Source organism: Lactuca serriola, chromosome 2 (genome assembly GCF_051521515.1).
Source record: "Lactuca serriola cultivar US96UC23 chromosome 2, Lser_US96UC23_V15, whole genome shotgun sequence".
NCBI lineage: Eukaryota > Viridiplantae > Streptophyta > Magnoliopsida > Asterales > Asteraceae > Lactuca > Lactuca serriola.
The window spans coordinates 175981255-175993416 of NC_136409.1; positions in this window are offsets into that span (position 1 = coordinate 175981255).

A 12162-nucleotide genomic window follows, 5' to 3' on the forward strand; every position below is an offset into this window, starting at 1 on the left:
TACGCCCAACGTACGAAGTTACGCCCAACGAAGAGGTTGGCGAGGCAGTATGCCCCGCGTACCGGAGAATTACGCCCAGCGTAATGCGAGTCCTCGGTCCCCTATAAATAGCGATCGAAGGCAGCCGCATTTTGTTTACCATTTTCACTTCTATCACCCTCTACTTTCATTTATGTTACACTAAATATCCTTAAACCTAGAATATCATCCTAGCATCGTAAGCAAGCCCTGGAGAGCCCAAAGATTCCGAGAAAAGAGTTTTTCGACTTGAAACTCTGCCCGCACAAGGCCCGGTTTTCAACTAAAATCCCCGATTTCGTCAAAGAAAGTCATTTTTAGAGGCGAAGTGTTGCCCAAATTATCATTTTATAAATCGGTTATTTCACGGTGAGTTCAATATAGGGACAATTGTATGTTATGTGTTATATGTGCAATGTGCTTTCCCGTGTTATTATGATAATGAGCTATACCTTTGACCATGAAGTGAATGACTAAGCATCACTTGGGTATTGGTATGTAGCCTTTGACCATGAAGAGAATGATTAAGCATCACTTTGGCATTGGCAGATGGCTAGGCAAGGTTGAAAGCCTGTAAATTGCTAGCCAAATGATAATTCGAAATTGTATTTCCTATGTCACTTGGGCTGAAGTCTTATTGATGTATATCATGTTTGAATTGTTGTATCTCATTGATTGTAAATCTTTGAATCAGATTATTCGTTGATATGGAAATCTCGTCATATGATACTCATCTGCCTTTATTGTTCTTTGTCTCTCTTTGCTTCTGTCATATATATATATATATATATATATATATATATATATATATATATATATATATATGTGTGTGTGTGTGTGTGTCATAACGTTATATTGTAACTGTTATTGAACTCACTAAGCGTCACCTGCTTATCCCTCTCAATGTTTAAACTATTGTAGGTGATAAGCATCCTGTATAGTCATGTAGTGGTAAAAGATGTGGATTAGTTAATATTATAGCTTTTGTATTTTGTATATTAATTCCTGGGAAGTTATGTAATATATATAAAACTTTGTAAAAAAAATCTTAATAGTCGGTTTATATCTAGTCTTTTGTAACAAAACCATATATGTAAAATATGTTTATGAATATGCATTTAGCATGTTTGGAGTAATAATGTTAATTATCAAAAGGGGTCTTTCAGATAGATAAATAAATAGATCGATAGATTCTATATTATGCGATAAATCAATGATTTGGAACGATGATGATTGAAAATAGTTGAATTCGATTAACTTCAGCAAGAGAATAGTTCTTGAAGACGAAACTATTCTTTTTGTTCTGGAAAAGATGTATACCTAGAAGTTACATGCACATGCTATATATACACAATACAAGACAACAATTCTGAGAATGGACAATCCCCATTTCGGAATCGGAATTAAACATAAATCTGAAAAAATACATTTGACACAACACTAAATTAGACTGAACAATAACCCCCTTTGTGTCAAATTGAAAGGAGGTCTTCATCATTGTCTTTGCACTTCAAAAATCTTAGGCATAATCTTCAGAAGAGAACCTCAGACAGACAGATACCAACGAATCATGTCCGAAATGAACTTGACATCTGTAACAAAGTTAGATTTGTTCGCTTCAGCCCTTGAAAGAATGGAATTCAGAGCACTTGTGGAATACAAATTGCTTATCCGTTAGATAGAACATGAAATTCTTGATAACTTCACCTTCTTTCATCTTGTACAAAACGCTCCAGTGCTTCTTGTTAATGAGCCATCCCTACATACGTTGGATATCTTCTGGTTGATCTTGTGGCTTTAATATCGGTCTCTTTTTAAGAATAGAAGAAATTGCGACATCCATTTTTGCAATTTCCAGAATGTAACACTTGATCAACCACTTCGTGCTCATATATGGGCTCAAATTTCTTCACATTCTTTGCAACAATGTAGAACAACGAGATCCAACCGTAAGGATTCATGAATGGTAGATCAGTCAAAGTGAATTCGTGAAGAATATGATTGGCACCTCGAAACCCCTTGATATGAATATTCATAAATTCTTCTGTCTGAACTGGCAAGCCAACCTCCGGTTCCACAATTCTTTTTAAACTCCATGACTCATATGGTGGTTACACATATTTCAAATAGAACGAGAAGAGCATTTGATTTATAGCTTTGTTGGAGATCAAAAATTTTTAAATATTTTCAAAGCATCTAAAGAGAAAGACTCTTAGAGTCATGGGAAAATTCAACTGACACTCTATATAACTTTTTGTGTCGAAGGAGGTTGTTGGGTCCAACCAATAAAGATTAGGATCATCAATAGCTTCCTTTTCTATACGTTCAATAGACCAGCAAGGAAACAAGGATTTCTGATTTTCAAGAATTAGTTTTGAATATTTGACATCAGCCTTTTCAGCATCGAGTTTCTATATGAGAGCATTGAGTTCGTCAAGCTCTTTGTCTCTTCTTTCTCTTGCTTCTTTTTCCGATTTAGTGATCACCAGATTTTTTTCAGAATCCTCTTTAAATATATATGCTTTTGTCTTTTCTTGATCTAGAAGCTTCATTATCCTTCTGATCATACACCTTTTTCAAGTTTTCCTCCTCTTCTCCCTCTTGTTTTGAAGAATCCCTACATCCTGAAACACCCTGGATCTGATTAAGCAATCTGAACATAGGTTTTAGTTTTTCAGAGAGAGACTAACGCACTGAGCCAGTGAATGGAGCATTTCGGTTCTCAACGATTCGGAACAACCGTTGGTTGATTTCTGAATTACGAGCTTTAACTGAAAGTTTCTCTTCTTCAAGTTTGGCAATATTAGTTGAAGCATTCTTCAGTTTTTCATTAAGAACCTTCGTTTTTTGCATTTGCTCAGCCAGTACATCCATAATCTTGTTCTCAACAGCCAAGTCATTTTGTAACTTGGTGAGCTGTTGAGTGATTGTTAAATTGAGTGAGAGAACAAAATAGATCTGATGCGCAGGGACAAGTTTTGAGAACTCAAACCTTGAGTGAATGCTTAAGATCAATGTTTGCTTGCTAATAAATGCTCTAGTCAAGCCAGGAAAGACCAGTCAAGTCTTAGTTAATATATTCAGCAAATGATCAAGTCATAAATGAAGAATGAGAATAAATGATCAAGGTAAAGCTAATAAATGAAGAACAAGAAGAATGTTTGAAAAAAATTTGTAATAACTTAGTAAATGCCAAAAGTTGAGTGAATGATCCGTCTCATAGTATTACTTTGAAAGCTCCTTTAAATAGGAGTAAGTGAAACATAGTACAAACCACTAAACATATGTAGGACTGGATAAAGGGAACAATTCTTACATTCTGATTGTGCAAGTTGATAAATATAATAAGTCCTATGAAATGTCTAATCATGCTACAAGACAAAATTAATTAATACAGAAAGAAACAAAACATCTTCTCCGGATCACCACACATTCCGGACATGAAGTCCATTCCAGAATGTCTTCACTCTCAGCTTCTGATCAATTTCACTCTATGTCCGAACAGCTTCCAGACTGCTCTTCACTTTGGAACTTGGCACTGACTTCGAAATAATCTTGACTTAGGATTGCTAGAGGTTCACTTTCAGGTTGTAACCATCTCCCCTAAGTGAACTTAGCAATCCATTCATTTATACTACTTCTTCCTTGATGAAGTTGTAGGCTCGAAACAACCATTCTCTGACTTCAATGTACCAGGTCAGTTGACTTACAAACTTTGCTTTGACCTGTTCCAGAGCTTTAGACTTTGATACACAAGAGGTGAACCTCCGAAGTGCTTTGGTTGGGACTAAGTGTTTGTCAAGGACACGGAAAAACGTCCTTCTTGTTTGTCTTCCTGGTAGTGTAGACAAACCCTAGAATCGGGTCATCGATTGGACCATCTTCAAGCAGTTCAACTTCCGGAAGAACAAAGGTGATCTTTGCAACGAAGTCTTCAGTTCCGTAGAGATGAGCCAGCTCATAGTCGCATGTGTAAAATTTTGCGACGTAATCCTTGAGGAAGCTTAGAGCAGTATGAAAAGCACCCATGTTGATATCGTTTTATTGCATTCCTTGAAAGTATACAGTCAAAGTCAGAATGTCGTTCGGATTCATCGAAGGGAAATCCGCATCAGTGATGGTTCAGTAGGCTGGCTTGTTTCGGAAAACGTGAAATCGAAATAGTGGGCAGTTGAGTTTGAATTTCACTAGGATTTTCCTTTCAAATCCATGGACTTTGGTGATTATTTTTCTAATCCATAATTCCTTCAAAGGTTATGCATTCTTGGAGTAGAATGTTTCAAGCCTTTCTCGTTCCGCCCGGAGGATCAGTTCTGGATCATCATTACGGTAAAGAGGAGAAAACTTGATGTAGTATTTGTTCTATGGAGAGAGAAGAAGATCGAGCTGTTCGGATTCGTTGGAGGGAACATCGTAATACATGAAAGGAACGATTTAATGATCACAGAGAATACCTTCACGACAAAGAGGAGATATCCCATGCATCGGATAAGGATTGTACTTGAGAGCTTGGATCTGGATGTTGTGCTCTAGTGCCTTGTTGATTTCCACCTGAGACCATCCTTGTTTTTGCTTGAGAGGATGTTCGGAGTAGAAGGCTTGTTGTTCAGCAGTCATTTGCGTTTTGCCTTTGTCTCTTTTCAGTGCAGCCATGATGATCTGCATGTTTTCATTTACAAAATATTCCGAAGTGGGGTTCGGAAGAGGATCTTCTGGAATGTCATCAGGGTTCCGAAGTGGAGAACCCTGGTCTATGGCAACATTTTTTGGAGCCGGAATAGGTGGGAGCATTGAATGAGTGGCTCGGAAGACTTTAGCTGTGAGAAGTGATTTAGCTTTGGCCATTTGAATAGCCCTTTGAAGAACGTCTGGTAAACACCTTTGGGAATATCTTCTTCGGAGCCTCGAGACTAAGAACTCCTTTAGTGACATACTTTTCTTCATCACTATCTTCTTCATCATCAAAGGAATTTCTTAGAAGTCCAAACATAAAGTGGACTTCATCATCGGAATTCAAGTCTTCATTTCGGAGTTGAAAAGTCAAGGCAGGCTTCCATGGTTGGCTCGAACCTTCTCCCCCTCTTGCATCATTGGTTTTTGGAACCGGTGCAAGTACTAAAGAGTCATGTAGATCTTCAAACTTGGAAAAGAATTTATGAAGGCCTGTGTTGAGTTGACGAGTGAGGGCATCGTAGGCTTCGGAAGTGGAAGCCTGAGCAGCTAGATGATCGAACAGATGACCGAGAACAGCTAACATCTCATCAAACTTTCGACTCAGAACATCGATGATGTTCCAAGTGGATCGAAGTAGCTTGATGAGGACTTGTTGAATTATAAGGTTCATATCATCCTTCTTTTTAATCTCTTTCTCCAGCCTTTGAATTTTTTTCTCATGACGAATATGGGTCTGCTTAATAAGATCATTGGTAGCAGACACCAGGTCATCATGGACCTTGAGCATGGTGGTGATTGTTTCCAGGTAATGCTCAACAGAGACAGCATAATTGGCCTCAACTTCCTCGATGGAGTGCTTAATCCGGAGAGAAATGAGTTGATCCAACTGGTCTTCTCTTTCCACAACTGAAGGTCCGGACTGCTAGGATAAGGACTGAAGAATAGCATCAAGCTTGGAATCCAGTCCGGAAATCTCTTGATCCAGTTTGGAGTTGAGCTCTGTTACGGAAGATTCAATGGTGGAAACTTTCTTCATCGTGTCCGACACATTTGTTTGAATCTCTAGGAGAGCAAACGGATCGATGTAATCACCAACTGAGGATCCGGTGTCGGAGTTTGAATTTTGAGGCTTTTCTTTGTGAGGCTTAGGATTTTAGAAGGACCTGGATGAGTGGCAGCATCATCACGAAGCTTGTGAGTTGATTAAAACTCATGCTGAGTAGAGGAGGAGGATCCGAAATCAAACTCAGATATTGAGGAGGAAGGCTTCAGGTGGAGTTGAACAGAAGAGACTATAGGGGCATCAACAACATTTGCAGCATCGGTTGTCAGCAATACTTCTTCTAAAATCTCATCTTCTGAAGCAGAAGGATTGGAAGCTTGAGGAGTAGGCTTTGGAGTTTCTCTGGATGTGAATTCCAGATCAACCAGCTCGTTAGTAGGAGAGACATAGGGCAGGTTGCTTTGCATGGCCCTCTTCTTCATGGCAATGCGGGTTGATTCCACATGTGACTTGGTGAGCTCCGGATGCCTTGAGTGAGCTCTGTTCACATAATCTTCCTACAATGGATCATTAACACATGGTCGTCCTGTACGCTTTCCGGGTATCAGACCAACTGGGGCATCCGAAGTTGGAGGGACAACTCCAGCTTCGGAATGCTTAGGGTCTGGAACAAGGGTTCCTAAGTGTGTGCGTGTAGAAACAAGAGGGATATTAAAAGTGACTCGTGGGTGTGTTCCAGGGGGTTCAAGGAACTATGGTTAACATCGGCATCGCCTTTTTGGGAAGGTGATGGTGGATTATGTGGAGACTCCTCGTGTGAATGTGCTTGTGATGTTGAAACATTGAGGGGTACCTCAAATGAGTGGGCAGGAGGGGTGTTCGCACGGCTAGAGTCAGCCTGAATGTCATGAGCATCTTCCTTTAGAGAGGAAGAGCCGACTTTGGTTTTCTTTTGTGGCTTTGACTTAGTGGGGGGAAGTTTTCCGCTTGGCGGACTTCTTTGCCTTCCTTGGTCCGAAAGATGTTGGCTTGGCCACTTCCAGAATGGGCTCAATAGGGACTTGGGCAAACTGTGTTGGGTCGAACACAGTCGAAGTCTCCAAATGTTTTTGCAAATTAGGAGAGTTGGAAGGAATAATGTCCAAAATATGTTGTGGCAACCTCCGGACAGTACCAAAAGCAAATTGGTCCGGAATTCTGTATGACTTAACAGTTTTAAAGGATATACATACCTCCGTAGGAAGCGCAGCACAAGGAAGTGGTTTGGAAAGCTCTTTGAAGAGATGTTGCAGAGTAAGAGCCCAGAACCTAGGACTTGAGATTTCATTCTCCTTCCTTTTGATGGAAAACTTGCAGAAGTCTTGCCATAGTACCTCCCGAAGATCCACGACATTATCACGTCCGGAGTAAATGTTGTAAACAACATAGAGCCAGTCCTTGCTCAGTGTATCCATACCTCCATGCTTTCCGGATAGCCCTCTAATGATCAGATGCATCAGCATGGTCCAGAGTCCGGAAACGGATGATTTCTTGAAGCCTTTCTCCTTGTAGTCCTGATTGTACCCAATGTGATTCAAGAAAAATTGGAATTCCTTAGTAGTTGGTTCTTGAACAGTGAACCCCTGGGGGTTTTCTTTAACACCTATCTCCTTTAAGAAGGTGGATTTGTAGATTGGGACAATTCGATCGTTGATTATTTTGGTTTCAAGAACATCGTCATCCTCCTTGATTCTGGTAAAAGCTCTGTGAATGTGATGAAGTGGAGGAGGTGGTTCAGGAACTTTTGTGAGAGGAATGGAGATGGGATGGTTGGCGATGAACTCAATCATAACTCTAATGGATTCATTGTAATCCATAGGGTTTAGCGAGAATAATTGTGTTGTGTCTTTGAGAAAAGGTTTTGGTGATGTTGAAGACGATGGTCCCTTTGAATGTTTGTTCTTTGCAATTGACTTCTTGGGAGTGGAAGCAGTTGGAGTAGTTTTCTGTGGAGAAGATTGGGAAGCCATTGTTGCAGAAATATGAGAGCTTGAAAAACATGATGAGTACAGAGAGAATTTAAGGGTTTTAGAAGGCTTGTGCGCGTAAAGAGGTAAAAGGGGTTATCGATGGGTGTTTATGGGTAACGGAAATGGGTCGGGTTAGGAATGGTAATGATGAGGATCCAAATTCGAAATGGGTGCATTAATTGAGAAACGGATTTTTGGGGGGTGATTTGACTTGGGAAGGGAAAAATAGGGTTGTTTTAAGCTAGAAATGTAAATCCCAAATTGTGATTGGATGGTTACTTTCGAAGATGTGCAGTCATGGCACGAAAATCAAGGAAGATTGGATAAGGATCCTTACAAAGTAACCGTTGCGAAAAAAACGTTTCTTCTTATAAACCTTTGGAATTCCGGATGAGCGGTTCTGGACAGTGTATGATTCGGATGATAAAGAGTTGTGCTCCGTAACATGGTTGTTTTGAAAAATGGTCTAGAATGGGAAATAATCTGGAGAGAGTTTTGATTCCGGAGTCAAAAATTTAGTCCGATTTCGGAAAAGGTTTGTGATTTCGGAGGAAAAATTTAGTGCGATTTCGGAAAAGGTTTGTGATGCCGAAGCAAAAATTCTGGAATAATGATTTTCAAGAATTTCTGGAGTGAATTTGAAAAAGTTTCTGGAATATGATTTGGAAAGCATTCCGGAGTGAGATTTGAGAAAACATGCGTAGTGAATTTTAAAGGTCCGAAGTGTAGAATGGAGTACCTTTTTCGGAGTGGAATTCTGGGATGCCATTATGAAGTATATTCCGAGATGAAAATTCGAGCACTATGACTATGTGGACTTTGAATAACAAATAATAAGGATGAATTGTACAGCTTAAAACTCAAGTGATGGTCAGAAATAAAGACAAGTCAAATGATCCTATGTATTCCAGAGAAAGTAGTTCCGAGATGAAAAAAGTTTTTGATATCGGAACTAATTTTCTTTCGAATATGTCTATCAAAGAGAACAAGTCTCTTGAAAGAACTAAGGATTTGGCATCATCATACCCATCTTGTTCATAAAAGCATTGAATTTGGTTTTGTCTAATGCCTTAGTAAAGACATTAGCAATCTTATCATCAGATGGAACAAAAATGAGTTCAATCTTACCATTTAGAACATGATCTTTGATGAAATGGTACCTTATATCAATGTGCTTAGTCATTGAGTGCTGAATTGGATTGTGGGAAATCGCAATGGCACTTTGAGAATCACAATACATGGGAATGCATTGAAAGCGGTAACCATAATCCAAAAGTTGAGATTTCATCCACAGAACCAGAGATGTACAGCTGGCAGCAGCGATGTATTCTGTAACGCCCATGTTTCTAGGCTAGGCATTAATATTGACATAATGGTCTAGGTTAACCTTTGTAACTCATTTAGAAGAAATGAAAAGGAATTATGTGAATTTTATGTGAATTATGTGTTTTATGCTTAATTATTAGGGTTTAATTAATTAAAAATAAAAATAAGCGTCAAAATTAAAGTGTGAGATAAGCCCGATAACTTTACATAAAGTTGTAGTGGTCGAAACAAGGATTTCGGGGATATAAAGAATACCAAAATCCGAGTTATAACGAAGAAGTTATGACCTATTGAAGTTTCGCGACAAAACCGGCACGGTGCTGAATGTCGTAAAAAGTGAGTTTTTGATAAACTACTTTTTAGCCTTAGTAATCTAAACGAAAGTCGTAGTATTCGTTAAACCGAGAAGTTCGATAAAAAGAACGCCCAAATCTGACTTCGTATGAGGAAGTTATGATTTTTCGAAGTTTCAGCGTAGCAGTAGACAGCTAAAAACTCGAATTTTAGATCGAGCGATTTTTAGCCAACACAACCTAAATGAGAATTGAAGGTCTCGTCATTAGGAGCACAACGGTAAAAAGTCTGACAAAAACGAACGTCAGATGAAGAAGTTATGAATTTTTAACGGATTTCCTATCCCGGTCTGTTAAAAATAATAATATAAAATTTAAAGTCAAAAATAGCCGACAAAGTCTAAACGGAAGTTGTAGATCGTAATTTTAGCTACGCGTGCATATAAAGAACGTAAAAAACGGAGCTGGTATGCGAAAGTTATGGATTTTAGAAGTTTTGGCACAAAAACCGAGAAATTTCGCATAGTCACACAATTGCCACGTCACCCTCGCTTAGAATGTGACACGTGTCCTGCTGAGTCACCTGGTTGCTGAGTCATTAGGCTGCTGAGTCACCGAGGCTGCTGAGTCATGCGAGCCACGTGTCCTCTTCTGATTCGACCGAGGAGGAGGCCCAATCCGAAGCAGCCAGCTCCCCAGCCGAAGCTTCGCCCAGCTGCCGCGTGTGTCCGAGCCTCGCATAGCCTAGCTCCGAGTCTCGCAGGTGCGCCAGCAAGCCGCGGTCCACTTAGAAGCCGCCAGCGAGCCCTCGCATGTGCGAGTCAGGTGCGAGCCATGCGAGCCATGTGCGAAGCCACCCCCTGCGAGCCGTCGGATCTCCGAAGCGTGCCATCTTCTCAGTCGTTGGATCAAACTTCGGACCCTATAAATAGAAGGGTACCTGCGAGGGTTTCCGGTTACTTTTGGAATTTTGCCACTTTTAGCCCCTTTCTCCATATTTTCTTCATCTTAACATCCCGAAAAGCCCCGGTATCGATTGTAAAGCCCGGAATACCCGACGAAGTGCCCGAGAAGCCCGGAAAATTTATCTTTTCAGTTTCAAAGCCCGACCTTTCGTAGAGCCCGGTTTCTCAATAAAACTCCCGGTTTTATTAGAAACGATCGTTTTAGGAAACGAATTGCTGCCCGATTTTCACCAAAATAAGTGAGTGTGTATTTACTTTCAATTTACACATAGATATGAAATATTTACCTTGAAATACGTGTTATGTGTAAATATATTAATTCTTTGACTGAGGTGACTGTTGAATTGATGTTTTATACAAGTTTTAAACTGTATATGCTTTTTATCTACAAAATATGTTGGGTAGAACATGGGTAGATGAAATAGTGGGTATGATGAAAGGTGAGTTGGATAAAGGAGATGATCAATAATATTGATCATGAGTTGAGGGTGAGTGGTGAAAATTTGAGAGAATCACTTACCCAAATTGTTGGCCCCCGTCATTCAGCAGAGTATGGATGACAACCATGGACTATTCTAGACAGTCTATGGAACACTAGCAGGCCCGCAACCTATAGGTGTAATGAACTATATGTTCATTTGTTATACTCTAAAACCCATTGACATGTATTGCAGGAGGGAACACCTGTAAATAATACTGTCGATAAATGAGAGCTATGGACTTAGCACATGTTGAATAAACTTTGGCAGCTATGGAATTAGTGCCCGTTGTATAAACCCCAGTCATGAGGTGACTTTGTGTCTATTCCTTAGGATGAATCCTTAGGAAGGAGTGATAGTTGATTCTTAGGGTAAACCCTAAAGAAATAAATAAAATAATGGGGTTTGGGGTAGTTAGGTTGATTGATTGATGTATAAACATAGTAAATTTATGTATTGTGGGTTGAAAACCCTATATGCTCACCAGGCTTCCAAGCCTGACCCACTCAGCTGTTTATATTACAGGTAGAGGACCCCGAGCATAGTCGGATGATGATGATGAGTGAATTTTGGGTTATAGGCCAGTAGTTACAAATAATTGTCGTAAGGCTTATAATGTCTTGTTTATGCTTTTGATCTATATTGTAACATGACATCCCGAGGTTTTGATATAAAAAGAAATGATATATTTCTTAAAGAAAGGTTTTGACAAACTTTTATCATATTTTGTTTTGGGGACCAACTCCGCAACATCTTTTATAAAGATTTCTCTGATTTGATTTTTAAAAAGCATAAATTAAATCGGTCTTTTCTGGCCGAGAAATTAGGGGATGTCACAGTTGGTATCAGAGCATTAGTTTAAGCGAACTAAGAAATTGTAGAATTTCTAGACTTGAACTTAGAATGCTAAGTGATGATTGTGAGATGAGTGTCTACCATATTTTAGACACGAGCAGTAGTTTATTTTAGGGAAGATGCCTAAAATTTCCTTATGTGCTAAATGTTTTGTGTTATAGCTATAATGATGCTATTATTTGTTCGGATCTATGGTCTATTGCCGACCGGATCTGGAAACCTTATGTGTGTAAGATTCTAAACGTATGACTACGATATTGGAACTAACATATAAACGTTTCGAAGACTTAACATCTAACAAAAAAAATGAAGATCTAAATTCACCTACGATTGGTGTATAGATCGAAATGCCGAGTACTCAAAGTGGGTTCGGAAGTGATAATCCACATCCTGAGCCAATCACGATGACTGGAGTGCAGGCAATGGTACGTACGATGTTAGGTGAACAGATGGAAGAAACAAAACGTTTACTTCAACAAAGTAAGGATGAACTTATTGTGCCAAAAGGTCAGACATCTGTTCTTGAGGAAACTATTAGGG